This window comes from Fundulus heteroclitus, chromosome 16 (genome assembly GCF_011125445.2).
Source record: "Fundulus heteroclitus isolate FHET01 chromosome 16, MU-UCD_Fhet_4.1, whole genome shotgun sequence".
NCBI lineage: Eukaryota > Metazoa > Chordata > Actinopteri > Cyprinodontiformes > Fundulidae > Fundulus > Fundulus heteroclitus.
The window spans coordinates 21,049,943-21,060,991 of NC_046376.1; positions in this window are offsets into that span (position 1 = coordinate 21,049,943).

The following is an 11,049-nucleotide window of genomic DNA, read 5'->3' on the forward strand; positions in this document are numbered from 1 at the left end:
CGAGAATCCATCTTGTACTGCTCCCACTACAACCGTTTGTGACCGAACCAAAAACAGCTGCAGTATTATGTTTAAAGCGGGACATACAGCTCTGACGAAAGCAAGAGCTGCTGAGCCCACAGCCGAACCAAAATAAACATGGCAGCACACGAGGATGCACGTGTGGCTGCTGCTATCACATCTGTTTTGTCAGAATCCAAAATTTCATCTTTGAAAGAAAAACAGCTGCAACAGACTGGCGACCTGTCCAGGGTGTACCCCGCCTCTCGCCCATTGAAATGCTGGAAAAACAGCAAGAAGTGCCTTGACCAGCGTAACTTATGGTTTCTCATACCGCCTGCTGCTTTTCAATATACCATGATTGGCTAAAACCAACCTTTGGTAGGTGGACACTATGTGTCCCTTCACCCAATCAGCTTGGAGAGTTCTGCTAAAGGTCCCTCCTTAACCCTAACAGCTCCGATTGGAGCAGTCCCAGATTGATAAAGTGCAGAATGGAGAGTGCGACTCATTATCAATCTGGCTTGCTAGGTTACTCTCCAGCAACCTTAGCCAGGATAAACTTAGCTAGTCTAATGGTAAACTTATCTAAAAGGAAAGTTTAAGCACAGTCTTAAAGGTAGACAGGGTGTCTGCCTCACAAACTAAAACTGGGAGTTGGTGCCATAGGAAAGGAGCCTGACAACTAAAGGATCTGCCTCCCATTCTACTTTAAGAGACTCTAGGAACCACCAGTAGACCTGCGGTCTGAGCGAAGTGCTCTTGGGAACATAGCAATCGCTAATCACTGATGTATGATTAGAGGTAGGTATTAACTAGTTAAATTTATTAGTCATATTAACTTGAGTTATCTTTTGGAAAACAAAATAGTAGTTTTAACACGCAACACTTTTTATTTGTAGTCTAAATATTGCTACTCTTACTAGAGTATAATTTGTGGGTACTCTACACACCTCAAGTTATTTCACTGAATGTAAAACAGACATGTTTTAAACAAAAATGTAACAGACAGACACACACACCCATAGTTTAAGTTCTTCTTGTTTGTACACAAGCTTCATTGTTTCAATTTTATTTTCTATCAGCTGAGCCTGCTGTACCATTTGGAGGTGGCCAAGTAAATATACAGTAAACAATATGTATTGTCACTGGAAGTACTTTCATTATTGTTCTATACCCACAGTAACCCCCAGATTCTCACGGAGGCAGTCTGGAACAGAACCGACACCTACAGGAACGGAGGATGTGGAATTACTGGCTAAGTATTGGTTTCACAAGCTGTATGTTGTGTTTCTTCTGGATAAATTTGTTTTTCCTTATTTTTTAAATTCTTTAAAATACCAGAATTTACACATAAAATTGTATTTTTGTTGGCCTGATTACATAATTGTGACAAATTGAATCAAAGGTCATAAGTGCACAGTACTAGACTAGTTGTTTTTACCAAATATCTTTATTGTTTATTTGAGTAATCTTTGTGATGATTGTTCTTCTATTTCAGGAAAAATATATTGAGGTAGTGCTACTCTTATTTTTGTGCTACACTACCTACCCCAGTATATGATGGAGCTTGATTATTAAGGACTCTAGAAGTGAGAAGTATAACTTTATGCAAAACAATGTCATAAATGGCTGCGAACCACTTCGATGAAAGCTGGAAGGCATGCCCTGAAGATGGCAACCAAACCATATCATCGGCAGAGAAGCAACAATAAGGCGTTTCTGACCCAGAAACTCTCATCTCCACAATTACTACATCAGATCCTGTCCATCAACAACACCAACAAGATCAGGGATGCAGGTAGCGTGTCCATATAGAGGGGGTTTCCCACTGGCCTGGCTTTTAGGACATTACCCAGTCTACCTATTCAGAGAGATGTTCACCTATCCATTTGATCGTCTGCCGTTTCTTGAATTGCATTTACTCTCACTCCTCCCCTGAGGCCAATTTGAAATTGGAGACGCCATAAGTGGTCAAAGCTCTAGACAACATAACCTCCATGATCATCATGGTAACACAAACCGCACCAATATGTCTAGTTGGCAATCTTGTGGAGGGTCCCATCAGGCTACCGTAGACTATAGTCAAACTGCTAAGACATAAAACGTACTTAGGATGGGGTTGTGTTGTTTCTTCTGTCTACCAGATTTAGGAGCATATTCATGTAAATTGTGTTTTGTGTCTGCAAACAAACCCAGTGAACTTCTCTCATTTACACTCAAGTTTCATATTACTCTGTTTTTACCACAGCAGAGTCATGAATCCATGCTAATCCCCCTTTTCGCGGCACCCAGATCCCTACTCCAGATGCCCTGCTTTTGACTGTGAAAACTTGCCTGTTTAGTGTATTAACAGCAACACAGTCCCCTTCTCCTTTCATCTAGCCAAAGCACATCACCTTGATGTTGGAGTGGCGCTTCATTCAGGCTGGTTAGAGCATCAAACACACTGCAAGTCCAAGCAGAAACAAAGGATCACCTGTGAGGATGACACACAGTGATGAGCATTTGCGTCGGTGCGAGGTTTTATCACATGAACAGCCTGTTTGCATCTTACAGGATTAATTTAAACACTGAAAAGCAACGGAGCTCTGTAGGTTTTTTGTCATATAAGGTAGAGTTGAAACCACACACATAGATACATTACCTAAAAATATGTTTTTTTTTTTCTATTTTGCAGTGTCAGACATAAAACCAGATTATATTTTGTCTTTTGGATCATCCAGTGAGGATGATCTAAAATATTTCAGTTTAATGAAGGCCAGAATAATGAGAGGGATAATTGGTTTTTAGATCTTTATAACTTTATTGAAATAAAAAAATTTACATACACTAAAAGTACTGTGCTTTCAACACATTGGGAAAGCCCAAATGGCAATGTTTGCTTTGACAAACTTCTGATTTTGCTTCCTAATTCACAAGATGTGACATACATACATGGATCCACCCCCCACCCCCCCAAACACGCTGCTTCTTTGCTTGATATCATTAAAAATCTGCCAAAAGATTAGGAGGAGAATCCTGGACTTGCTCCTTTGTCCCAGAGAAATGTTTATTTTTGGTGTGAAATGTGAGTATTATCTCCAGAACAAAAGCAAAAGGCTGCCTTAAGATGCTATCCAGATTCTCCCTGAAAGGCCTCTCATCAATAAAGACGGCACCAGTCCCAAATCAATATAAAAAAATCATGAAAGTTAACATTTTCATGAGGAAAGCCTTAACTTTACAAGTGTTTGACATTAGCGGCCATCATTATATTTGGTGGAAAAGAGGGGAAGTGTTGATACCAACAGGGAAGTACAAAGGTGACAACATCATGTGGAGATGTTTTGCTTCAGGAGGAATTAGTGCACTTCAAAGATAGATGGCCTCAAGAGGAAAGAACAGTATGTGGTAAAATTGAAGACCCAAAGCTTGGGCCCAATGTGTTGCCAAAATGAATAATAGCCCAAAGCATACCACCAAATTGGTAACAATTTGACTTAATCACAATAAAATCAATGTTTTTTTAGTTGGCATCATGAAGCCTTAAACTTAGTCCTACAGAAAATCTGTTGCAGAGCTAAAAGGGGTGTGCATGTGTGAGCAAGGTGGCCTACAGCCCGACACAACTTCTGAAATTGATTATAAATTTGGTAATCCTGTCTGGTCTAAAACAAGAAAAGTTTATTCCAATTTTAATATCGGGTACTGAAAAATGGTCTCTTTATAAGCACTTTGAATCGTCTTGTTTCTGAAAAGTGCTATATAAAAAAAATTGCCTTGCCTACAAAGTGTATGTAAATGGATAGCTTTGTGTGATAAATAAATAATCCCTTTTTAATCCACACCAAAGACACAGGTCTGCTGTAATCCTATTGCTTACTGGTTCAACACAATCCAGTCAAGGTTTATTGAGCGACTCCGGCGATCCAACAGTAAAGCTGTGTGATTCATGGCCACAGGAGCATCCACGCCATCCCGAGGGAACATTATGAAGTGACGGGAAGTACCAGACGTTGACACCCCATTCATCCCTCTCTCTTTACTGTCCTCTGACATTGCTCTCCCTGAAGTAAAAGACAAAAGGCCCTGCATATAACGGCCGCATTAAACCCTGCACCTCCTCTTTCACCTTTAGTTCCTGAAAGTTTGGCTTCATATCCTGCAGCAGCTTTCAATCCATAGCTGCCTCCTTCATCACAATTCAAGCAGTAAATCAGAATGTGGGAACACACGTCCACGACAGCGATTCATCAAAATCCCAGACGCTCAAATGTGATGAAGCGTGGAAACGACACAAGGCAACGTTTTGCTGATCAGCTTCAGACTTTTTCTTCTCGCCATTTCCACCAAGTAAACCTGATGACCTGCCGTTTTTAACATTTCCCTCATGCTTTGCTGTTCAACCAGATCTCATCGAATTTGCAAATGATGAAAGGGCTTTTGAACGAGCTGCGTCGGCAGTGTTGACTCGTTATAATTTAATGTTGTGAAAAACACTGATTAAATATTGCAAATTTAATTACAGAGCTTGATGAACAAGATGGTAGAGCGAAAGAGACTCGCAGATTGCCAGTGGAAGCAAACAGGCGACCTAAAACATACATGCAGGAGGACGTCTAATTGGAAAGGAGTTCATAAAGAGATTGATGCCACTTGGATGTCAGTGTATAATTTCCACAGGGAGTAAAATCCCATTTTCCGATCATCTTGCTGTCATTGTTGCCGGGTGATTTTCTCACAGTAAGAATTACCTGCTGGCTCAACACGGTGCCTAACAAGTGTTTCTCTGACTGTATCAGATGAACACGCTTCGGAAAAGGTGGCATAGCACAGTTTAAGAGCTCCTGAAGATGGAAATTGCTAATGCATTATACATGAAAATGGCCCTGATAACACAAAGACGGATTTAGAGTGTTGCTGAGCTTTTGGGGTAGATTTTATTATCCTTCGTCAGTTCCTCTTCTCACCCCTTTATGAAACTGTGTATTCATTGTTTAAAGCTGCACTATTAAGTTCCTCTTCTGATGAAGAGGCGTACAGCAAAACTATTTACACCCCTTGAATTTTTTTTCCCCACATCATAACCATAGACTCCAGCGTGCTCTATTGGGCTTTTATTATTATAACAGATCAACACAAAGGACACAGTTATTGTCATGATCTCAAATTCAGGACCAAAGTGCAGACAAACACTTGGGAGCAGCGTGAATTTCAAGGTTTTACTGATAAGGATAATACATTTATGTGATGGTGAACACGGCATGGAGACAGGTAGCCAACAAAAGAACCCAGTATGAAAACAAACAGAGGGTTTAAAAAGAGCAGAGAACAGGTGCAGGCCATTGGTTAAACGAGAAGACACAAGTGAACGGGATCTACTAATCAACTGGTGGCTTAGGCTGAGGGGAAATAATTAGCTGGGGCAGACAGAGATAAAGAAAAATAATCTATTAAATACACATAAAGGATAAATACTAAAGATGGTATGATCCTAAAACAACCAAAATCCATACTCAAACACTCAAGGATCATGACAGTTATGAGAAAAATTAAGTGGGATCTAGAAATTAGTTTTAAAAATCAAGCATCTAAAAATTGTTGCATGCATTTGAATTTATACCCCCTGAGTCTAGACTTTATGGACTCAATTTGACTGCAATTACATCGATCAAGTGTATGTCTGTAATATAAATGTTGGCTCCTTCTACAGACTGAAAGCAGGGTTTCTATAAATATTAATTTTGCTTTAGTACAGATTGGATTTTTGACTTTGACTAGGCCATTCTAGTGCATTAAAATGCTATGATCAAAACCATTTCAGTCTAGCTCCAGCAGTATATTTTGGGCTATTGTCCTGCAGGAACATTAATCCCCACTCCAATCTCAAGACCTTTGCAGCCTGAAGCATGTTTTCTTCTAGGATTGTCCAGTTTTTAGCACTATTCATTTTAAAATTCATTGTAACAGAGAACAGAATCCCTACAACACGATTCCCGCACTGCCACGTTTCTCTTAGTTCTGGGTTGTATGCAGTGCTAGTTACTCTATCACATATTTTATTTAGCATAAAACCCAGAAGATTTTTACGTTATTGTTATCCAACTAGAGCATCTTTTTTTCACTTGTGTGTGGTTTTCCCTACATGACTTGTAGCAAACAGACTTCTTGTAGCTTTCATCGTGCCACTCCTCCAAAAAAAAAAAAAAATAGCAAAGGATGGATTTATGGCGCGCACAACTAATAATTTTCCTGTCAACAATTTCTGACCAACCTGACCCAAGGATCTGTGCATGTCCTCCAGACTTACCATGTGCCTCTTGTCTGCTTGTTTGATAAATGCTTTCCTTGCCAGGCCTGTGAGTTTGTTATAATTGCAGCTATGACAAATTATTTCCATTACCAGGAAATAGATTGAACAGTCGTCTGTGAGATGTTCAAAGCTTGGGCTATTAGAACCTCGCCCTGCTTTAACCATCTTCACTGGTCTTCAAGATTCTGCCTGTTCACTATTGTTTTCTGACACACCTCTGATGTCTTCACAAAACAGTTGCGTTTATACTGAGATTAAATTAATCGTGCATGGTCTCTATTTAATAATGTAGCAACTTTCCAGGGCACTCGCACTCACTAGATTTTACTTTGGGTGGGGTAACAGAGTAAAATGAGTGGAGTACATTTTCATGCCACACTTTGCAAATTTTGATTCATTGAAAATTGTTATTGGCTTGGCTTAAAGGAACAATGTTTTGATCACTCGTATGAGGATGAGAATTGAGGTGATGATTAGCCGGAATTAACCCTATAGCTGTATTATAGGTTTTTGAGAGTTGGAACTTTGTTGGTCTTTCTACTCTGTTTAAGGTTGGTCTTTCCCTCTTAATATAGATGGCTTCCTTCGCACCCCTTTCAAACCATCTGCCTTCTTTGTCCAAAATGTGAACATTTTGATCCTCACATTTTGGACAAAGGAGGAGGCATTAGGTTCCAACTCTCAAAAACGTACAAAACAGCTATAGGGTTAATTCCAGCCAATCATCACCTCAATTCTCATCCTCATACAAGTGATCAAAACATTGCTCCTTTAAGCCAAGCCAATAACAACCCTAACAACTCCGCGTTACAGAGAAGTGGACCAGTTTCTGTTCAATCTGCTGGCTTAATGGCTTTAACGACCGCCCATTACTAAGGGGTGGACCTGTCTCGGTTGAATTTGCATGTCTAAGCCATTACAAGGCCTTTGTTAGGCAGTAGTATAAAGCTTGTTACTCATCATTACTCCAGACTTTTTGAATTGAGAAAGCTTCCTGGAGAGGAAGCGAAACGTCTTCAACTACGGAAAACAAGTCCAGTTGCTTTGGTTTTTTTTTTACTTTTTTTGGAATGACCATGACCTGGATGACTGAGAATCTTCACCAGCATTGAAAATTGTGAAAAAACTTCAGTTGTTTTATTTCAGCTTCACAATTCTGCACCACCCTGGGTTGGTCCAATACACAAAATCAGAATATAAATCACAGCAACATGTGCTTTTAACAGCAGAAATAACTAAAAAGTACAAGTGAAATGAATGCTTTTCCAAAATAGTTTATTCACTGATGTTGGTGTTACTGTGTCTTCGACCTCATCCTAAACAGTGCCTCTTGTCACCCACCAGGGAGCTTTATTTTGAGGCTTTTACTTCGCCCCAGTGAGAAAACGGGTACCAAAAACAGCCATCTATCATATGACAAAATCCCAAACCTCTGACAAGGTTATCCTATTTGACACAGGGCTGACTCTGAAAGTCACCGTGTTTTTTTCTTGTGGGGCCAGCTGTTGTGCTGAGCTCCCCTGTGCTACTTCAAAGGGAGCTGAGCAAAGTGAGCAGTTGCAAAGAGGCAAAGGTAGGTGGGTATGGACAGACAGAGAGATGGAGAGGAGTGGGTATCAAGTGTGACATGCAAAGAGGAGAAGAAAAGGCACCAGGTTGCTCTAATTTCTCTCATTAAGCGCAGAAAGCTTTGACTGCAGAGTGTCAGCGAGGGACATATGTCAGTGACGTCACACAGGGTGCATGTTTTGAAGCAACACATTACGTTGCCCGTGAACTGGTTACGACTGGGTATAGCGGGGGAGATTTCCAGCTCTTCGTCGCCTCCTCTCCAGGCAGTAATTAGGTTTTACAATCACGGGATGCAAATTGGAATTCGCTGACAGCCCATCCATCATGTTTTGGCTGCAATCTGTTGAGCAGGGCAGCGCAACCTAGCAGACATATCACACACTCAATTTGCTCCCAGACAGTTGAATGCATTTCTGTGCGAGGACTCATTGAATGTTTTCAGCTTTCATTTGTCCCGACAACAACCACAACAGTTTGTTTGTTGCTTGTCACAAGTGTAACACCTGGCAAAAAAAAAAACCCTGTTATTCTCATAGATCCAATGTGAGGCCCTTGGAAAAGTACATGTACATTTTGTCATGTTACAGCAAACATGACAGGGATTTCATGTAATGGTCCACAACTACATTGATTTTAAATGGTCCTAGACCTTAGATTGGGGTTGAGGTTTACCTTCAAAATGGACAATGACCCGCTTGGAACATACTGCAAAAACAGAATTAAAAAAAAGTTTAATTTTCTTAAAATAAGTGTATTTGTCCTTGATTTGAGCAGGTAAATAAGACTATTTGCCAATGGAATAAGATTTTTCCTCTTAAAATAGGAACAATTCATCTCCATCATCCCATTTCAAGTGCAGGATGTCTAATTATCTTATTTTAGGGGTAAAGATGCTCATTCCATTGGCAGATAATCGAGGACAAATAGACTAACTTTAAGAAAATTTTACTTATTTTTAGATCCGTTTTTGCACAGTCAGGACCACCGCGGTTTGGATCAAAGCATATTCATGTGCTAGAATGGCCTAGTCAAAGTCCGGACCTAAACTTAATTCAGAATCTGTGTTGTGATCAGATACCCTCTTTTTAATCTGTGGTATAGTGGGTAAAAATGTTATAGACATACCCCAAAAGACTTCTAGTTGTAAATGCTACAAAATGAGGTTCTACTAAGCATACCACACTTTGTGTTTTTGTATTTTTACAAGATTTAAATAAATTAAAGAACACTGAAGTTTGTATTTAACATGACAAAATGTAAGATAGTTAAAGGGGTATGCATGTATGTTTCCAAGGTATTGTGTCGTGTTTAAATTCAATCAATTACACCTTTAATTTGTTTTCTAAGTTTTAAAAATCGAACTCAAAGCTATTCTCACGCAGAAATTGATTTTTTTTTGTTATTGTTGAATCAGATTCTTTTGTTGTGCTCCATGGACTATTCACTTTTCCCCGGTAATATGTTCTGTTGACCAATACGTACGCATCTCAAAAAAACTCTGAAGGATTTTTCTTGATAATGACTCCAAATATACTGAAATATACTAATTGTTTTTAAAGAAGTTACAGAAGACTGCAAAATGGACATAGGGCTCAATGGGTTTTAATGTGATATCTGTATTTATTTATTGTATCAGACAATCTTTTTAATGCCTTAATGTCCAAAGCCTAGAACTTGCAATTCAACCTGCAGAGAAAATGGGAAATTTAATAAATATATATATATATGTATATATATATATATATATATATATATATATATATATATATATATATATATATATATATATATATAGATAGATAGATATAGATATATATATATATATATCTATAAGATGAACCTATAGTTGATTAATATGATTTTCTAATCCATGTGAAAATCTTCAAATAATGCAAATAAAGGCTAAACTATATATGTCTGAAACCATTTTTTTGTTTGTTTTTACATAAAACATGTATGTTTACTATGTTTTCCTTATCAAAGGTTATAGTTGTGAGATCTTCTGAAAGACTGTAAGTATAACTAAAGTTTTCCCACTTTTAGTTAATGTAGTTTGAATTTCTATTGTTTAGATTTAGCAAAAAACAGAGTATGAACCAAAGTTTTAAAGAGTCAACAAAGGTTCTTTGTTTGTTAACAAGTGATCCATCTCTCTCCATAGTAGTGCCAATAGCAGAGATAGTAAAAGATTCCCTGAAAGTTGTATCACGTAAAAAGAAAAAGCCATAAAAGTCACAAGGTGGAAGCCGAGGCGACATCAGTAGAAATATAGAGAGTAATAATTGGTAACTGCACGCACATTTGCACAGTCCTCTCCTCTGTAACTCCTGCAGTCTCGGTTCACTGAGTTCATCGTGCTTAGCAGTCTGGAGGGATGGATGCCAGCTCGCTCCTATTTCTCTCTCCCTCCAAAAGCTCCCCTCCTCTACTCAATACAAAACACTGTGATTAATTAGTATGGCCAGCGGCTGCAAAGGGTCCAAATAAGTTGTCATCGCTGGTCCCTCGGGGTGTTTATTGGTGTGATTCAAAACCAATCCTGCTGCTCCCTCACTCGCTCAGACCTTGCAGGTATGTGCCAACACAAATGTAATGCCGTGAACTCGAAGGGCTGGACTTAATTTGTCAGTAATTCTTATCTTTGATTGAAGTAGTGATGAGGTGTCGTGATGCAGCTAAGTCCCTTGATATTCTGATCATACAGCTCCTTTGCAGTGAAATATCCCTGTTACTATCACCAGGCAGCACTACAGAAACCTTAACACTGTATATTCCTATTTTTTAACAGTCGTTTAAGCCTGATGGCTGCAAAGGGAAATACAGTAGGTGCCCTGCTTCTCAATTTCAGCACAGCAGCCTTGATTTTCCTCATGAAACTACACATTGCGTCACATGTAAACCTGAAGCATGTTGCATTTTGCGCATTTTCTGCGCTTCTGTTTCGACGAAGCCACTGTCATTTATAATTGATTTATTTCCCTAATTACTAGAAAGAAAACAAGAGTATCGTCCTTCTGCCATAAACAAACTAATAATTTTATAATTTGTCATGGTGCTCATAAACATAAACTGATGTCATGTGGCACAATCAGGCAGGCATGGGGATCACTAGTCATGAAGTCCATCATAATTAGTGACAGCCATTTTATTGAGAAGAATACATGCATATGGAAAATGCATAA